Source organism: Anthonomus grandis, chromosome 8 (genome assembly GCF_022605725.1).
Source record: "Anthonomus grandis grandis chromosome 8, icAntGran1.3, whole genome shotgun sequence".
In the NCBI taxonomy this organism is placed as follows: Eukaryota; Metazoa; Arthropoda; class Insecta; order Coleoptera; family Curculionidae; genus Anthonomus; species Anthonomus grandis.
This window is the reverse complement of record NC_065553.1, coordinates 16,790,110-16,796,691: the sequence shown is the minus strand read 5'-3', so window position 1 is coordinate 16,796,691 and position 6,582 is coordinate 16,790,110.

The following is a 6,582-nucleotide window of genomic DNA, read 5'->3' as shown; positions in this document are numbered from 1 at the left end:
CGTGTTCAACAGTTGCACAACTGTCGGCAAACTGTGGCATGTTCACTCTACAGGAGGTACATTAAAGAAAATCTTAATCAATAACGCATCAATAGTTTTGATGGGGTAGACGCGTGCAGCTTGTCAATATACATTTAGTTTACTTTTATTTAGGGTTTTGTGAGTGGTATGTCTATAAAGTAAAGTTCATATTATATAAAAAATGTAACACGATTGGTCAGAAAATCAAGATTAACATTTTATTGAACTTATAAGGGCACATTCAAATATATGCAATTCCGAAAATGAACAATAAATGACCGGTCAAGAACCATTGCGATAAGAACTCGAATGAAAATAGAGTTTATAAATTATATTTATTTAATACAGTTTTACAAGGCCAGTATAAGGGAGAGTGTCACAAAATCAGGCAAAGAATAAATGCTTTTTAAAGTACAGGAATACACCAAACCATACAAGAGACAGTCAAGTAAGTAATTTTTTTTATTTGTTTGTAATGATACATATTATTATACTGCATTCTGTCTTGCCAAGGCACTCATCCATGGCCTAAAAAATACTGTGCACATTTTTCTCGAACTTCGTGTGCTACTGTTGTTGATTTTATGCTAATTTCATTTAAATTCAAAAATGTAGATAAAGGTTCTAAATCGTTATTCTCAGATTCATGAGCCAAAATGCCTGTTGAAACATCTTCATTGTCATATGTAGTACATATCAAGTAATAACATATAAGAATAATTATTTCAGCAGTAGTAGGTTGCCAAAGCAAGGGCTTTCGTAAGACTCGAGAAACAGATAAAATATTCCAAAAGCATTTTCCACTACTCGTCTTACTTGTGATAATCAGTAATTAAATGAGTGCTGGAACGTCCTTTTTACATCCGGTAAAATGGTTGCATCAGGTTTTCCTGTAAGGAAACGCATCGTCGCAAACCAATACAAGAGGTGTAGTTTGGTTTTGCTGTCCTGGTATAAGTTTTGTATTAAATTGACTGCCATCATTTAGTTTTATTGCGAAAGGTGTATTTTTAAAAACTTAAAAAAATATGTTCTTGATTTTACGTATAAAAATCGATATCTTGCATATACTACTGCCATTGGGATAATACTGAAAGTGCCCTTGTAATTGTAATATTTATTTTTTATTTACTAAAGAATATTGTAGTAGGACGTGTTTACCATCAACGGCTCAACTATTGTGGAAAATTTTATAAGTTTCATAGTGACCGAAAAATTTATAAAAAAAATATCCAACCAAGGCCGCAGTTGTTCATTAATTTTTCTATAAAATCCCAAAATGTAAATTTGATCTCAGCATTTTATAGTATACCCTTACTATTATACCTATGCTACTTATTATACTATGCTAGGGCTCATGGCCCAGTGAATCAGTTAACAACAATAAGAAAGAGAAATTGTGGCAAGAATCAGTTGAACCATTTGGAATCTCATGATGTTGGAAAATCGCCCAAATATTTCTAATTCTTAAATGGATTAGGCTCTTAAAGCAATAAAAACACTAACAAATAATCGGAAAAAAAGGACAGTTTTTACGCATTTGGGGAACACATAGCAATAAAACATAAAATTAATTATACTCCCGTTAGATATTCCCACTTTACTCCATTAACGCCACTACCAACTGTATTTCTAAATACAGTTGGTCTATACATGGGTCAGATTAATCTCCTTTTTATACATCAACAAGCGACATCCTTCTGATCATGATAGTCAAAATGAATATAATTTTAATTAACATCTTTATTGGATCGCAAGTGGATAATTTTTTAGACGCTTCATAATAACTCTGTTCTTATATGTTTTTATTTAAATAAATAAGGAAAAAATAATATTATTTCATATTTATGTAGAAATATGAAATAGATACCCTAGACTGACATACGATTTTTTTTAAATTTTAGTCTCAATTATGACAACAATACTTTTAAATCCGGCTGCATTGATTCGAGTAGTTTTGAACAGCATTTGGTCTTCTATTCTTAGTTCTATTAAAAACTTTCTTCTTCTTCTTCTTGCTTTTGTACTTTTTTCCTATCATCAACGCTTTTTATTCTAGCGTGATTTTTTAATTTTCATTAAAAGAAACCTACACCAAGAAAATGAAGCTTTGTCTTTGACAGACATTTTGGATGGACTAAACGAACTTTTCAGCAACAAGGTTCGACGATATTTCCCAAGAATCATCGACTTTTTTTTGCCATCAGTTAATTAACTCTTGCTTAACAGTTGATCAACTATTGTTCAGCAATGTTTGCTTAGTCTATTTTTACCTTTAGACTTTTTTTGTTAGATCGCACATATTGTGTAAGAAAATAAAAACCATTGCTTAAGTTTGGGTAGAATAATCAAGTATTACTTTCTTCATCTGAATAATTATTAATTTTATCGGATTTTTGTTTAGAAATACAGTTTTTCAATAATATAGTTCATATAAAAGTTATTCAGCAAAATCAGCCAAGGCTTGACATATTGGATTGATAAAAAGATATATCCAAAAAAATTATATCGTGAGGAATCTAACTTAAATAATTATTTTCATATATAGTTGTATAAATAAAACTAAACACTGAGTGAAATAGTATTCTACTGATTTCTTTACTTATATCCGCCTCTCTGCCTGAGATATGACTTTACATAATTTCCATCCATTCATTTCATGTTTAACAATGATATAAAACAAATCAAAGGAACCAGTATTCTACCCATTTGTTTTTTACATATGCGAGTTTTAGTCTGAGATATGATATTTTTTTTAAAAGATATAAAAGCTTAATACTGAGACTTTCATCGCCGCCTTAGTATAAGGTATTAACTAATTTTATAAAAATATTCATAACTAAATTTACTTCTTTTAATGTATTATTCTTAAGAACTTCCTTACTTTTTGAGCAGTTTTTTTTCATATATTTTAGTTATTTCAACCTTTTCTTTCGATGATTTATTAATTTTTATTAAAAATTTAAGTTTTTTTTTGTAATATTTAGATATTTATTATTTTAAATAATTATTTCATACGTCTTTTATTACTTCAAAATTGAATATAAGGAAAATATAAATGTTTTTAATTAAAAAGATTCTTTTCAATTTTTCTTTTTTTGTTTTACAAAGATTAGCTTAATTTAAAAAAAAATAATATAAACGCACAATAAAAAACCTATAGAATCATAGTCAAAAATAGAATATTTAGAATTAAAATTAAACAATTATTATTTAACAAAATTCAATCATTTGACATTATATTAATGTTTTACTCTGAGAAATTTCTAAATAAAATATTTTCTAAATATAGATGTTATTGAGAAATTCCTTATTGCATATACATATTAGTTAAATTTCGATTTAAAAAATATATAATTTTTCAGAGTGAATCTTTACCACTTTCTCTATTTCAAAGTAACTGGTATAATCAACCCAAAAAGGTAAAATATATGATGCGAATTTTCATGCTTAGATGTCAGACTCCACTTGTATTAACAATTGGACCGTTTGGACAAATGACTTTATACACTTTTATGTCTGTAAGTATCTTGATTATAAAAATGTTCATTCATTAATTATCATATTGTTTTGGCTTCAGATACTTCGGGCCAGCTATTCTTATTCTGCTCTTATTTACAACGCAGATCATAAATAAGCATAATTCTCTCTTTAAATCATTATGTTGAAAATATTAATTTTAAATAAATCTTTTTTTAAACGCAAGTGTATGTTTTAATAGAAATAATGCCCAGTGTTTGCTTATTTTTATTTTTATTGATTTGAATTCAATCAAAAACTAAAGTCAATTAAGCCTTTGCAAAAACACAAAAACAATACCACCCAATCATACTTGATTATCCTGAAAACAAATAAGAATGAATATAAGTCCAAATAAACAAAAAAATCCGGAAATCGCATAAACCCCATCAGCGAAAAACATTTATCGATGGTTTGTGTAATGAGTCCATCAGAGCTGGTCGTCAGTTAGGTCTTTGTTAAAATCTGTGATTGAAATCCACACCGGCATCACTAATTGGAAAGGCAGGACATAAAATCGGTTTTGCGGGCTTTTACCGAATCGAACTTACTCGGTTTTGTTTTGTGCGTTTAGATCAATTTTATTATGTTGGAGCACTTAGGTGGTAAGAGGATTAACCTATAAATTATCTATGAGCTAATTATCACATGAGGTATAATTAATTAATTTTATAAAATATTAATAAATAATCTCAATCAGTACTCACCTGTACGAAATGATATAATTTAGAAAACGACATAATAACACTTTTTCCGAGAGTTTTTGCAAAAAAACTTAAATAATTTTATTTCAACTAATTTCAATAGATTTGCGCGTGATAAGTATCCTTACAAGCATGTCCAAAGTTCTTGAAAAAATAATGTTGACGCAAATATCGGAACATTTAAATCTGTATAAAATTCTCCCTCCGTACCAATCTGGTTTTCGCTCTAGTTTTGGTTGTGCATACTGAACATAACATGATATAATTAGGGCTGCAGATGACAGTAAATGCACAGCTTTAATTCTATTAGATTTCTCTAAGGCATTTGACACTATAAACCATGAACTCTTTTCTTCAATCTTAAATTTTGTTGGGTTTTTAGAGCACACAATTGTACTTTTAATGGATTATCTTTCAAATAGATTTCAGTTTGTTGTGTTCCGCAAGGCTCAATTTTGGGCCCTTTACTCCTGATTATTTATACTTATAACCTCACTGTCTAAAATTCAGCAAGGTACACCAATATGTCGATGATACATAACTTCACTTTTCTTTTCTTATATCTGAATATATTAATGCAAAGAAAGTCAGAAACGAGGATCTAAATATTTTGTTATTATTTTCAAATCGTCATAATTTTCTTATTAACCCATCTAAGTCAAAACTTATGATTTTTGGTAGAAACAAGGAGAGTATTGACTCTTTTATAACCATAAGTATAGGTGATGATTCTTTATCTTGTGCGAAAGTTTCAAAAGGTTTAGGGTTGTATCTGGATGTCGAGTTGCGCTTTAAACTCCTTATTTAAACCTGTCTGCAAAAGGCATATACCGCGCTGAAGTTACTTTATCCTCACAGGCATTCACTATTCAATCAAAAATTAAGATGACTGACACTTTGGTTTTGAGCAATTTTAACTTTTGTTATGTGGTTTACTCACCTTGTCTAGATTTCACTGAAATACAAAAAATTCAACGGGTATAAAAATGTTGTTTAAGGTACATCTATGGAATTAGAAAGTATGAGCCGGTCTCTCATAAACTAAAAGACTGTAACTGGTAAAATATGGCGAAAAGACGCAAATTACATTCTTTGGTGTTATTTAAAAAAAAAATATACTTAATAAGTGTCCTCCTTACTTGCTATAGAAAATTAAATACCGAACAGACGTTCATATCTCATATTTAAGATTTAAAGGGTTAATTACTCCACCACCTCACAAGAGTCATTATCAGTCATAATCAGCTTTAAAAGGACATTCCTACAGGTCTAAAAGCTTTATCGGAGGGCTGTTTTAAAAAAAAGGTAAAATTACTGCTTTAGTAGCATGGTGTTTTGTTACGTTAATGTGATGCTTCGACCAAGGTTTTTAATATGTATGTATGTATGTATATATGTATTTCTTTTTGTACGTTTTGCTTAGTTTTCTGCGGGCCACAGTGGTAGTATATAATATTTTTAAATTGTATATTTGTTTATGAATTTTTTTTGAAGTCAGACTTGATCTTTCTTTTAATTGTCTTTGGCTCCCTTTTGTAAAACAATGACAGAATTAATATTATATATATTGATGTATCGGATTGTTTTATAATATATGATTTACAAAATAAACATATTATTATTATTATTATATATCTGGTCCTTACTTGCAATAAGCAGGTATATCAATGTGAAAAAAAAATTAACTTTTCAGCTTTAACAATACAAAATCAAATATTTCTTAGGATTTTATTAAGTAAAAAGATTTGACTCTTAATATTGAATTTACTAAGTTCAAGAAGAAGTAATTTTCGATTTTTTCAAATTAAGTCAGACTAGTCAAATAATATTATCTGATCTTCAAACAGATTGAGGACAATACTTTTGAAAACTTTCTGAATTTTTTTATTTGGAAGACGTTCGTATTTAGTCATATGTAGGACGTAGACAACCAACTATGTAATGTCCATAAAACGTTAAAATGACGTCAATTTGTTACAGGCTAAAGATGTCTAAAATGAAACGAGGACGACTTTGAAGGACCATTTTACCTCGTATTGTTGATGATTTTTAAGATCTTTAGGATGTACTGAAGGCGTCAAAATTTATACCTAAAATGCATAAATTATATATAGCTTTTGGTATATTAGTTTTAGTACATTTATAGCTTTGGATACTAAAAGCAGCACGTAACTTCATTATCAAAAAGAAAACCGGCAAATTTTTAGAAACTCAAAGTATTTTTCCCTATCTAGACCTATATTGTTCTGATGAATACTAAGAAGACATTCTTAAGAAGAAACAAATTGCAAAAAGAAACAACTTAGTCAATAAGTACTTCTAAATCTGGAGATTATTA